General features: G+C 38.2%; 1 long non-coding RNA gene across 1 annotated transcript in view; it reads right to left on the bottom strand.

Moving 5' to 3' along the window:
• The window catches only part of LOC124720300, a 71,628-nt gene extending 62,796 nt beyond the window's left edge, over nucleotides 1-8,832 (bottom strand). The window contains exon 1 of the long non-coding RNA XR_007006122.1: nucleotides 8,703-8,832. This is a non-coding gene — a long non-coding RNA (uncharacterized LOC124720300). The remainder of the gene's footprint in view (nucleotides 1-8,702) is intronic.
• Nucleotides 8,833-14,222: the final 5,390 nt, after the last annotated feature.

Genomic DNA, 14,222 nt, shown 5'->3' with positions numbered 1-14,222 from the left:
TTCATACCCTGTATAAGTGTGACTGGATGGTGGCCTAAGGACTTTGTGCCCTGATTAGGAGGTACCATTTGTTAGGGTCTATTATGATGAACCAAATGATGTAAAAATTCATAGCGAATGTTAAAATTGCGAATGTTAAAATTAGTATTGAGGTCAAGTAATGTTTCTTCTTCCTTCTTTTCATTAAAAAAAGAGGGAGGGGGGTGAGCACCTACACGGTGTAGATTAATGTAGTGCGAAATCTTTCTCCCCTTGCTACAAGGAAGAACCTACGAGGGTAAGTCAATTATTATACACAAAGTAGTTATAAAATTTTATTGTAATCAAACAGGAAACTTAACAAGAACATCATTTTTCGACATAGCCTCCTTGCGTTTCAACACACTTGGTCCATCGTTGTATAAGCCTCCTGATTCCCTCATAAAAGAAGGTTCTCAGTTGAGCTGTGAACCAGGAATGCACCGCTTCTTTCACTGCTTCATCCAAGGCAAATCGACGGCCCCTTAATGCCTGTTAGATTGGACCAAACAAGTGATAGTCAGAACGGGCAAGATCAGGATTATATGGAGGATGATCCAGTACTTCAAATTTGAGTTTCTGGGGCGTTTCAGCAGTGTGGGCAGCAGTATTCAGAAGGGTTTTGTCGTGCAACAACACAACACCTTTTGACAGCAATCCTCAGCATTTGGGCATTTGCTTCGAACTGCAGGCTTTAGCCTGGCAGTAAACATCTCACTATAATGTACATTGTTTATTGTTGTGCCCCTTTCCCCATAATGTTCCAGTATTGGGTCTTGTGCGTCGAAAAAAACAGTAAGCATCAGTTTTCCTGCAGACGGTTGTCTCTTGAACTTTTTCTTGCATGGCGAATTTGGTTGTTTCCATTCCACACCCTGCTGTTTACTTTCCGGCTTGTAATGATGGCTTCATGTTTCGTCACCAATAATGATCTTGTCTAAGAAGTTGTTCCCTTCATTACCATAGCAATCCAAATATTTTTTGCAGGTGTCCAACCGCATTCGTTTAGGCAACTGTGTGAGTTAATTTGGGACCCATCTTGCACAAACTTTATGAAACGCAAGTCTGTTGTGGATGATTACATAGGCAGAACTGTGACTGATTTGCAGACGATGTGCCACTTCATCGATAGTTAATCGTCTATCTAAGAGAATCATTTCACATGAATGCTCAGTGGTTTCTTCATTTGTGGCGGTAAACGGTTGTTCGGCTCCTTCATCGTGTGTAACACTTGTGCGACCATTTCAGAATTTTTTCAATCCATTCCTAGACACTCCGTTGTGGCAAAACACTATTCCCGTACTGTACTGAAAGTCTTCGATGAATTTCGGCCCGATACGCCTTCTGACCACAATAAAAGCATCACTGAACATTGCTCTTCTTTGGTGCAAATAGACAGCAGAGCAGCCAATGAACAAAGTATGCGTCATCAACGTAAAATGACAGTACTACCAAAATAAACAAAAATATAACTAAATTGTGGATAACAATTGATTTACCCATGTATCTAATAGTAATTAAACCCTTTTTTCTCTGCAGAGACACAATTCTTTTCCTTTTTCCCCTGCTACAGACACTGGCTAGTTTTTGGCTGGAATTGCTCAGAAGGGAGAGTCCTCCAGAAATGGTAATGCTAACAGTAATCAAAATGCTTGAAGAAAAGGAACATCCTCTAAGTCTTCTATGAGAGTTAAGTTATTATTTACTGATGTTGGTGCCTTAACAAGTGTAGATTAAGGTTTTTTGTGAATAAATGATTAGGTCTCTCCAACAACAAATTACATAAGAAGTTCTTATGTTGTATAAGTTAAAATGGGTTTTGTATATTTCATCTGCTACATGACAAAACTGGGATTACACTGTTTTATACTGGGTGCAGTAATATTAATTGGTATGGATTTTCAGGGAAGGTTAATTTAACTTACTTCACGTAGTTACATTAATTGCTTAACCTGGTTTAACTAAAAGATTAATGATTAAGCAAGACATGCTAACAGCTAATTGGCTCTCTTTGCAGTGTAGTCCACAGAAGTAGTGAAACAATGTCAGTACAAATAGTTTATGATCAGGCTTATTACAGTTTTACCACACTTACTGAAGTCAAGGAAAATAACCAGTTTCTGACCTTAAACATATTTTCTTCAATTCCTTTTACTTAAACTTTCATGTTAATTATGTCTGCTTTTTAAAAGGCACACGTTCCTGATACATAAGGTAAACATATGCTTTTTTTTCTTGCTATTACCATTTCTTATTATTTTCCTCATCATTACTATCATTTTCATTTTATTTTCAAAATTCACATAACCACTTGAGTCTTACGGAGAGCATGTTGTTTGTGAGCTGTTTGCATCATCATAGCTGTTTCCGCTATGTTCTTGACAAGTAACGGAAACAGATGTGATGATTAAAACAACGCACAAACAACATGCTCTCAGCAAAACTCAAGTGTACAAACAATTTTCTCAGTTCAAAATCAGAGAAATGGCCACTGAAGATCTGCCTCATTCCAATCGCCCTTCGACTGCTCGGAACGAGGACAATGTCAGCAAAATGCGTGATCTGATTAACAAAGATCTATGCAGGCAACTGACCAATTTGAGGACATGCCAGGGTTGTCCTGGAGCTCAATTCAGAGCATTTTGACTGTTGATTTGGGGAGGTGTAAAGAGGCAGCAAAGTTTGTGCTGAAAATTATCACCACAGATCAAAAGGATCATCACGTTTGAGCCTGTCACAAACTGAAGGATACATTCAAAGACGATCTAAACTTTTTCAACAAAATCATCACAGGTGATGAGAAACAGTGCTATCAGTATGATCCAGATAGTACGCAATAGTCAATTCTATGGAAGTTAACTGGCCCACATTGTCCAGAAAAAGCTCGGCAAGTGAAATCGAACGTGAAGACACTGTCAAATTTTTTTTTTTTTTTTTTTTTTGCATCAAACGGATTGCACACTCATAATTTGTCCCTCAAGACCATACAGTGAACACCAATTCTATATGGAAGTTATGAAAAGTCTGCACAGGAGTTTGGTGTGAAAACGTCCAACTTTGTGGGATTCCAGTAATTGGTCCCTGCATCTTGTCAACACTAACACACACACACACACACAGCTCTCAGTGTTCACCAGTTTTTGTCCTCAGCAAAGACGACTACCTTGACCCTGTGCCTTATTCGTCAGATTTACCACCCTCTGACTTCTTCCTGTTCCTGAGGATAAAAAGAGACTCTAAAGGGAACTTTTCTGCCGATATCAAAGATGTAAGACGCAGTGTCACGAAGGTATTAGCACTTCACAAAGAGGATGAATTTAGAAGGTATTGCCAACATTGGAATAAACATTTGGACAAGTGCATTGATGCTGATGGAGTGTACCTAGGAGGAGGTCAAGGTTGTGTTTGAAAAACAATAAAGTAAATGCTTTCTACAAAGAAATTCCAGTGATTTTGGGGTCCCCCCCTTTTGTATTCACTAGTCCCACCCACCCCCACCGTGTCACATAGAACTCCTAGAAACAGCTTCCTGAAAATGTTTATGCACCCTTCTAAATGTTAGTTATTACTGCCAACACTAAGGCACTGTTTCTCACCTGAAATCTTGGTTGCGGTGGGAGATTGCTAAGCAATACGGCTAGGGATATAAGTCAGGTCAAATGGCAACAACGTGGTTGAAGATAAGTTGGGAGACACTAAAAATGTGGATACCACACTAAGAATGTTTACAATTTGAGCATGAAAAACTTTGTGATTACTGAAAAGAACAGGCCGCTTCCCATATACTCCATTCTACATTACACAAAATGTAATCAATGTGTGTGTGTGTGTGTGTGTGTGTGTGTGTGTGTGTGTGTGTGTGTGTGTGTGTGTGTGTTTGTGTGTTTGTGTGTGTGTGTGTTTGGGGCTGACAGGTGAAAAGGTAATTTCACTGATTAGCAAGGACACTGCAATGGGGTTTGTCACAGAGTGAACACTATTTGATCATGTGGTGCAATGCAGTGCTATTTTTCCCCATTCTGTTTTGTCAGCTTTTTGGAACAGCAGATCTAGTGCTGTCCATTGCTTTATTGTGATCTTGTCCCCTTGTGACTATTTAATACAAAATGTCAATTCCTCTTCTTAGTACTGTCGAGGCTTAGGACTACTATTACATATCTTATCGTCATCATTATTAAACGTGATATATGATACCAATATGGATAATGTAGAAATTATCACCCGTGCTTCTGGTACCTGTGGGCTAGTTTATAACAAATCGCCAAAAGATTTTGACATCAAAGTGTCAGGTATTTATTATTTTTTATTTACAGTATATACCCACAGACTAAACAAAAAGTAGGCCTAACAAATGTAATATTCTGTTGAAGCACAGGTTATTTGTTTTTCAAATAACAAGAGAAGCATTTTTTGAGATTGCCATGAAACTTCAAAACTACTGTTGCTAGAAATCTGAAACTGATGTTAACATAAATGACTTAGATCGAAATAAATTCACCGAATCCAAGTAACTTGACATCAGTTGTTACAATACGGATGTCCTACCAGATGGTTACGTGATAATTTGTGCCGGATGGAGACTCGAACCCAGTTTTCCCACTTATCACATGTGCTCGCCTCAAGATTAGGCTGTCTGTACTTGCCTCCCAGACCGACCAGCACCTATGGTGTCGGGATGAGGACAACGTAACGTATAGCAGTTTGTGTCGATCCAAGAGGTGTGCACAGATAGCTTCATTCTAAGGCAACCACTCACGATAAGCAAGGTATCTGGGTTCTAGTCCCAGTCCGGTGCAAATTTTCAAATGTCACCAACAGGTAAAACATTAGTACCTAAAATAGCTGACACCAGGTAATTCACATTCAGTTAATTTATTTTGATCTGAATTCAAGCGGCTGTTAATCATTATTAACGTAATACTCCATACTGGTGCAGCCCCTAGATTATAATGAATAGCTATGCAGTCTTATTCCCACTAATGCAGGCATACAGAATTAAGCTGCAGGCATTCAGTGATGAAAGTAAGACTACAGTATAGGAACGCAGTGTTTGGATCGGTCCAGGAGGTGTGAACAGATAGCCTAATGGTAAGAGGAGTCCTTGCGACAAGCGGGAAATCCGGGTTCGAGTCCCAGTCTGGCACATATTTTCATATAACACCAGAAGGTACAGCATCTGTACCTAATACAATGGTACCAAGTTATTCCTATTTAGCGAATTAATTTCAAACAGTTGTCAATCACCAGCAACATAAATAATGTAAATGTCTTGGTTTGAGCTTTGATTAGAAATCTAAAGTGATGCTCAATTTAAATAAATGAAAAAAAAAAAATTAAAAAAAGTTTGGTATGTGTCAAAAACAGTCCTTTTGTTTACATACGAGGGCGGTTCAGAAAGTAACCTCCGATTGGTCACAGTGCGGGTTGTGGGGGGAGTAGCGACGCCATCTGTGCGTTCACGCACTCAACAGGTCAGTCGGCATCAAGCCGTGGTCGAGTGAACGTCGTACCTGCGCTAGTTTAGTTTTTGTGGCAGTTTAAATGTGTGCTGCAATAGAAAACCCCGCCAAATGTGAAGTGCGTGCTGTCATAAGGTTTTTTACAGCCAAAGGATATTCTGCAGCAGCTATTCATCGTGAGCTTTGTGCCGTGTACGGACCAAGAGTTATGAGTGAAGGAGTTGTCCGTGAATGGGTACGTTTATTTAAAAGTGGACGAGAAAACGTTCATGATGAAGAGAGGAGTGGTAGACCATCATTGGTGACTGACGAACTCGTTCAGACAGTTGATGCAAAAGTTCGTGAAAATCGACGTTTCTCAATGTCGGAGTTGTCTACTGGTTTTCCACAGATTTCTAAGACTCTCTTGTACGATATAGTGACAGCAAGATTGGGTTACCGTAAGTTCTGTGCACGATGGGTGCCCAAAATTCTTACCGACCACCACAAAACTCAAAGAATGGCCTCTGCATTAGACTTTCTGTCACGTTATGAGGACGGAGGAGAACCATTGTTAAACAGAATCGTGACCGGTGACGAAACCTGGATTAAGTACGTGAACCCTGAGACAAAAGAACACGGGTCACAGCGGTTTGATGACGACGAAGAGCTCAAAGGTGCGGTCACAGGCTGGCTCCAGGCACAAGCGGGTGATTTTTATGCAGAAGGAATTTCAAAGCTTGTGAAGAGATACGATAAGTGCCTCAATCGCTATGGAGACTATGTAGAAAAATAGTGCAAAGATGTAGTTGTAAGATGTATATATTAAAATATTTTTATTTAACTTGGTGTATTTTTTTAAATCAACCGGAGGTTACTTTCTGAACGGCCCTCGTACAATGGGTTAAATTTCAAGATAAAGAAAGCAAGGTATTTGAGATACAATGTTAAGACCATTCTATTATGTACATTTTAAGTTGTTTAAGTAACAAGCTGCGAAATGATGACTTTTCTTCAGGACTGATAACCTCACTGTTTGGTCCCCTCTCCCAAATCGACCTACCAACAACTTTCCTCCAGAAGCAAAGCTATGGTATTAGTCTTACTAAGAACTGAACTACATGTTTATCAATCCTATATATAGTATGAATATGATGATATATTTAAGTAATAAAAGTTACCCACCATAGAAACAAAGGCTAACAATGACTTTAATGAAAATCATTTGCATTTTGTTTGGAAAGGTTTAAGCAATCCCTTTCTCCCACAAGAGAATAAAAATGAATAAAATAAGATTACACAAAGCAGTCACTTGAGCTATGTTACCTGAAGTCTCATTTGTAAGATGCCTTTTGTTTGGATTTTACAACAAATTGTAAACAAGAACAAACAAAGTGGTTATTATGATAGTTTATAAAAAATCAAAGTACAGACTCCCCAGTGGCCGTACTGGGCTCAGCTTATCCTAGAGTACAACCAGTTAAGATGTGTAAGATATTTCAAGATATAGATAAGGAAAAACAATGAAGCAGTTGATCCTTTTGGGCACAGAACACTAACTTTTAATTTCTTTGAATGTTGGCAAGCAACATACCATCAACTTTGAAAAATGGTAGGCTACTCTTGGTTCAAGCAGATGCAATCAATCGAGGTCCAATGACACATTTTCTGTAGAAGTCTTCTGTTTAGGAATGGTCTATGGTCTGTGCACCTGATTTATCATTCACAGCATATGGCTGAATTGCAACCTAAAATTCACACATTGGAATGAGAGAGGGAAGTCCCTCGGATGATTTCTGAATCGCTTGGTTCTGACGGTATTCCTTTGTTCAAAACAGATTCCGACAATGGTTTCTTGAGCTATTATTGCACAGCTGTTTGTGTGTCATAATTTCATTTTCAAATCGACATCGCATTAGCAGAAAGTCTGTTGTCACTGGCCCATAAATATGCTATAAGCACTTTTACAATTTGTTATGAGAAGACAGTGAATTCTCCTTCATTATTGTTGAAGTCTTGTGAATGCTGCCATTTTAAGATAGGCTGTTGAATGGAAAACATTAAATATCACTGTGCTGCATTTTACGCATTCTAAAATGTCTATGTGTAATACATGTATCCGAATTCAGTATTATCCTCATTGCAGTATGCAACCGAAGGATGCATTGTGGATTGGCCGACGGTCCACCGGTAAGACTGAATTTCATACATCAAAGCACAAATGAGTAATTTTCAGCAAAATTATAGGTTATGAGAACTTGCGAGTCATCTTGTATCATAAGAAAACTGATTGCCCCTTAATAACATTAGGGACCAATGACCTCAGCAGTTTGGTCTCATAAGACCTTACCACAAATTTCTAAAAAAATCTCTCCAATAACATAACAGCGTAATTATCATCTAAAAGTAGAATAGAAGCTACACCAAAACTTCCACTCCTCATTATTGATGATCCCTTGTAACTTAAGAAAAATCAATGTAGTGCAGTAGACTTGTACATTTAAAAATCAATTCCCCTTTCTACTCATCCTCTCCTCACCTTCAAATTTTATCAAAGGCAAACAGAAATACGGCAGCAACACATTTTTCTTAGAAAAATAAAAAGTGTGTTTTTGAGATTTTCAAATAGATTTTTTCTTCAATTTTTGCAAGGAAAATTTAATCTGACAGTAATTAACGTATAGTTCACATGCTTTCAACTGACAAGTGTTAACTATCTAGCTTCAATAGTTATAGAGCTATATGCAGAAATATTTCTCAAAAGGTTTGGGAATTCACGCAGTTTATCATGATTTCGAAGAAAATAGTCTAGCATAGGGAAACGCTGTTGGAATTCGCGGTGTTTGTTAACTACCTGGGTATGGCCAGATGTTCAAAAAATCTGAGACAACTGGGACATCAAGGTCCAAAACTTTATCAAATTTGTCTGATCTAGTATAGACTACGCTGGGTACAAAATTAAGGCAGTGGAAGAAGTGTTAGAGTAGTGGTATGAGTGAGATGAAGTTCAAATGTATATTATGAGCTTCAATTACGGCAAAACTGAAACCATCTGTCTGTCTGCCAACGCTTACGCATTTTTCAGTGTAACGTGACGTACCTAACATAGTTTCAAAAATAAACGAATAACAAGGATGATAAATACTTGCATCACATTACATGCTCATTCTTCAAGTTACTGTACTATTTGTTCACAGGCCTTGATTAACAGCAAAAGCGGTACACTAGTGACGTACAACCACTTACAGCCATGTATTAAAATGTACAAAAACTGCAGATCTTCGGTAACGTTTTTTGAATTCAAATCGGGCATGACTGAACACAGTAATCCCGTTACCACACTATTATTCATTTGTTTTTGTTTGTAACCAATAACAAACATATTGCTCCATATATTATTACGGAATAACTAAAACAAATGAACAGAGACCAAAGCTACCAACGTACTACGTAGCTTTGGCGACAAAAACCAAATTATTGCTTTTTACCCAACAGCTGCAGGCAGATCAAAATCGCGAAAGTATCACTACACGCTCCTCAATATCACAAATTTATTTTTTTTAAGTTGTTTCAAACATTAATTCTATTTCTAAAGGCGTTTAAATTACGTGAACCTGTTGTATCTTCATTTTACTTAATCGAAAATCACTCTCTCACTGACATGGAAGTGAGAATTTTTTTATATCGAGACTGCTTTTTTCAAATTATTTCGATCGCCCATTTGCTGCATCAGTCATTGCTAATCCCGAAAATCTGTTTCGGTTACGCATGTCAGACTGAAGTTTAGATTTCGCCGATTGCAGACGACGTGTCAGATATAAATACGCAATCACTTTCTTTTTTTGTAGATTTGGGCCCTATAAATAACACAGTACCCTGGAAAAGCTAATTTCTCGCAGTATTACGCCGACTTTATGTCGGAATTACGCATTTTATTCTCGTTTCCTTGCAACGATGAACTTTTAAATAACTCACATGTGCTTCATAGCAGTATACTATGACGTTTCTTACCCGAGATTTGGAGATACAAGTTCAGCAAACAATTTTGTGAGGTGCCTAGAAACATTATTTGCAGACTTGCAATTATTTCAGTCTGTTATTTGAAATGTATTGTCATGTTCCTTCCTATATAAATGACAAACTAATATAAAAGTTTCTGGCAGCTGCAACATATCTTTCACACCTTTATATATGAGGGTGGCATAATAATAATAATTTTTAACGAACGTTTTTTGTGTATTGTTCATTGGTATGTTAGATTTCTTTTAAAATCATAGGTGATACACAATCTATTTAAATACTTTCACACATCTTTCTGAGTCAGAATGAACTGGGGACCTTGCTGTAGGATTTGAATAAGAAGCATGACTGAAATTTATCAGTGCATTAAAGTTTATTTCATAGTGGCCACCTCCTCCTTACCAGTACTAATCGAAGCATTTAAGGACTGAGGTTATGGGTAAGAAAGAAATTTCATAATTTTGTGTCAAAAGTTATGTAATGTTTTTAATTTTCTATTAACTCCCTCCTTCTTGGAACATATTAAATGATCATTTTGGAGTTTGGTATAATTATTTAACGATATGTTACACATAATGGAAACCAGCTTTTTGTAGATATCAGTAACTGGCCTTCCACAGAGACATGAATCTGTTACAAATATTTGCAGAGAAACATGTGATTTAACTCCTTGGCCAACCAGATTGAGTAGTAACTGCTTTTGATTTTGACAAGTGAAGAATTTTGTTTCATACTCTTCAGATATTAAAAGCTGCATAATTGTATATACAAAAGTGCCAAGTTCCACAACAATATCTGATGGCACAGTCAATCCACTTCGGACAAGGTTATCAAAATATTTATCTGTGGTATGTGTGCCTAAAACAAAATCAGTGCATGTTGTACAACTGAGCAATTGTGTTGTTTTGTGTGCTGCATAACCACAAACATACAGAAGCACAGATTGGTGTACATAAACGGTTTCATTGCCTATGTAGTTCAAAACACTAACAAACGGATTCACGTCAACATGTGTAGACATTACATCTGAGATGCTTGTCATTCATTATTTCTGGAGAAAATTTTACTGGGCCATATTTTGCAGACTTTATTCCCAAAACACTCATTATACGCAACTTCTTTTCAGATTCAAATACCTGGGTTACAGAAACGTTATAGTTTCCACCCGATAATTGACGATACCTACTAAACCTTGATTCCAAATTATCAGTTTGTAGTTTTCCCGTGAGAAGATATTGCACACCTACACCACTGAAAGAATATTCAACAACTTCTGAAATAACAGAAGTACTCTGATACAGTGCCTGATGAGTGTCTGTGGTCAGACAACTGGTAGTGTCCAAAGCCCTCCATCTCTCTAACCAAGCTAAAAATTTGTCAAGAAATTCAAGCCTGTCATCAGAAGCACTAGTGAAAGGCAGACACAATTCATTTTGTTTGTGAATTCCCTTTGTACAGTTCTTAACATTAATAATATTCCACCAACGGAGAATGATTTCAACAAAGTGTACAGTTCCTGAAATTTCACCATATTCAGCTTTTAAGCCTGCAAGTGTTGTCTCATTAAAAATATTGCAGACAAGACTGACATTTTGTCTTTCTAAGCTACTGGGATACACTGACTTGTGAGTCAACCGAGGAGCTAATTTCAAAAGCTGGTCGAGCATTAGCAGATCATTGGCTGTTGAGTCAAAATGGGGAAATTTAAATGTTCTGTCACTGTCCCTCTGGTTCAACCAGTTGTTCCTAATACTTTTTAACAAATGAACTGTGTCAAACATTACAAATACAGGGGAACCACATGACAGAAAGGAATATGGACTGCTGGAATTTTTTACCAATAGTGAAAACATATTCCTATTAATTCTGTTGTTATCAGATATAATAACAACAACAGTCAGACCACATGAGGAAAGAAACTGCAACACATTAAGTGTTAATTTATGGAGATCTGAGCCTGACAACTGTTTGACAGGAACCAAATGAACAACTTCTTTGAAACTGCCATATAAAGATGATGTGAGAAAGGCAAGTACAGTTCTTGCCTCAGATGGGGCATTATTTTCTGCATATCCATGGAGTTTCCCCCCTTTAAACTGAATACATGGCTTAACATAAATTTCATCCACTTGCAGAATTACAAATTTTTCTCTCTCATCTAATTTATCCATAACAATTTTAAGAAAATGGGCATTTTGTGATTTATTGGTTGGACAAATCTTCAGTGAAGATGAAAGCTGCTGAATGTGTTTCACATGTGGTAAGGTAAGCAATCCACTTGACCGGAGTGCTGCATAGCATGCTGGAGATTGGTTGTGGATGATAAATGCATGCATCATCATATCAACCGAATATGTCCGCTTATTCATTGCCAACAAATCTATCTGTTCCAACAGAAACAAGAGTGTGGCACAGCAATTTGGATTAGCTTCTCAATGCAGAGTAAGTTTCTTTACAATATTCTTTAATTCATTTAAAAGAGAACTAAAGGTGGGTGTGTAGCTATCACAGTTGATAACTCTACTCAAAATATTTTCAATTTGTGACCATCTGGTTACTCTAAGTGAGGAAGGTAAAATCCAGCTGAGCTGCTCATGTGACAGAATGAAACCATTCACACACACACTTGAAATGAGTTTGTCATTAATTTCCATACTCGCTCTGACCTGAGGAATGTCTTCAGAAAAATCTATAGTATAAAAGAATATCTTATTCTCTTTAACACTAACACTCCACTTTCCTACACTGTTTATTCTATCCTGGTACTCAGCACACAAACATTGAAAATTTGCAATAATGTCCTCATTTAGCATGGCTTCATTCTTCTCCTCCTCTTCATGGCGTGCACGCTTCCTTCTTATTTCTGGGTCACACCTTCTTGGAGGCTGCACCTTATTTAAATACGATGGTAACCCAGGGAATATTTTTGGCACAGCTTCTGGTAAAAGCAATGGCCTTTGACGAGGAAACTCGTGACAGTTCCCATCAGAGTCCTTGTAAATCTCCACTCTTGATACATCACATTCTTCAAAATGTTTAATGCAAACGACACTTCTATTTGATGGAGTCCAGTCCTTTCTGGGGATATTTCTTGTCCACCGTTTTCTGTTTTCCTCTTCAGTAGGGAATCTGAACACTGAGATGTAACCCTCTTCCTTGCTGGATTTGTAGTTGCTGTTGCAACCAGGAACACAACATTTTTCTGGCATCTGCAAATAGAATGATGCATTAATTGCTAACATCTTAAATCAAAATACTATTATGTAAAAATAGCAAATGAGAATTTGAGTGGACTGGTTTTTTTCTACTGCTTGGATATCACGAAACAGAAGTCTACAAACAGAATCAAATGTGTAGAAATATTCATACTGTTAACACAAAATCACTTAGGAGAAGATTCTGATACTAAACTTATGAATTCAAAACTTTATTTTCAAATTGTATCTAGAATATAGTAGAACTTTTCTTGCAATTGTGTAGACGAAAGTTGTTCACGTAGCACACTTGCACATATACATGTAAAAACACTGCAAACTTCACAGAATTGTATACTTACATTGTGTTATATCTTCAACTGTAGTCACGACTACTTGCTATAAGTCCAGTATAGCGTAATTACACTGTAATTTCGGATAAAACAGTCACCTTTAAAGTATGTAAACAACTGCTTCCGTTCGGTACCTTATAGTCACAGCCATGCGGTAGACCTTAACGTAACGTTGCCACATTTCAGTCCTCCGGCCTCTAATACAGGCGGCCGTGGTTGGGGGCATAGCATGAAAGCAACTCAAAGTATTTTGGACTATTGGGTTATTAAAAAAACTTCGAACCCTTACTAAAAGCTTGAACAATATTTTGGGGGATGTAGATTGTACCATAAAAAAATGATACAGAACTAAACCATCGACCTACTATAAATATAAATCCGTCAAGGTGATAGCAGTGTCACCTGCCGAGGAATAACATAGTCCAGCACATGCACGGTATATGTTGTATCGGTGAGCATGCTGTCTGTGTGTACAATGGGGAAGGTACATGATCTATCTGAGATTGGGCGAGGGCAGACTGTAACGGCCCGGAGGCTTGGCACGAGCATTTCGGAAACAGCACAACTTGTCAGGTGTTCAAGGAGTGCTGTGATTAGTGTCTTCAACACATGGCGAAACCGAGGTGGAACCAAGTCTAGATGTCAGAGGGTTGGGTAGCCACCGCTCACTACAGATGTTGGACATTGTAGGCTGAGTAGACTCGTAAAACAGGACAGGTAGCAACTTGTGCCATCGGACATTAATCTGAGTAGAGTACAAGTGTGTCTGAACACACAGAAGACGGAACACTCCTAACGAAGGGCCTCTGCAGCTGAAGACCCTGGCAAGTGCCAATGTTAACATTATAATGTCGGTAACTACGACTGAAATGGACTCGTGACCATCAGCACTGGACGTTGGGGTAGTGGAAGAGCATTGCACAGTGTGATGAGTCCCAGTCTTTTAGGGAACAGCTCCTTGACACCCATACTTCAGGATAGATACAAGCTGGTGGCAACTACATTGTGCTCTGGGGAACTTTCATGTAAACATCCATGGGTCCATTGGAGCTTGTGGAAGGCACCATGAGGGCCAAGGAGTATTGTACACTCGTTGCAGACCACATAGTTCATGATGTTCATGTTTCCTGATGGCAGTGGCATTTTTCAGCAAGATAATGCACCATGTCACAATGAAAAGAGTGTGATCGAGTGTTTCA

This window comes from Schistocerca piceifrons, chromosome 11, assembly GCF_021461385.2.
Source record: "Schistocerca piceifrons isolate TAMUIC-IGC-003096 chromosome 11, iqSchPice1.1, whole genome shotgun sequence".
Classification (NCBI taxonomy): Eukaryota; Metazoa; Arthropoda; class Insecta; order Orthoptera; family Acrididae; genus Schistocerca; species Schistocerca piceifrons.
The sequence above is the reverse complement of the archived record's forward strand: the minus strand, read 5'-3'. Positions and strand labels throughout refer to the sequence as shown.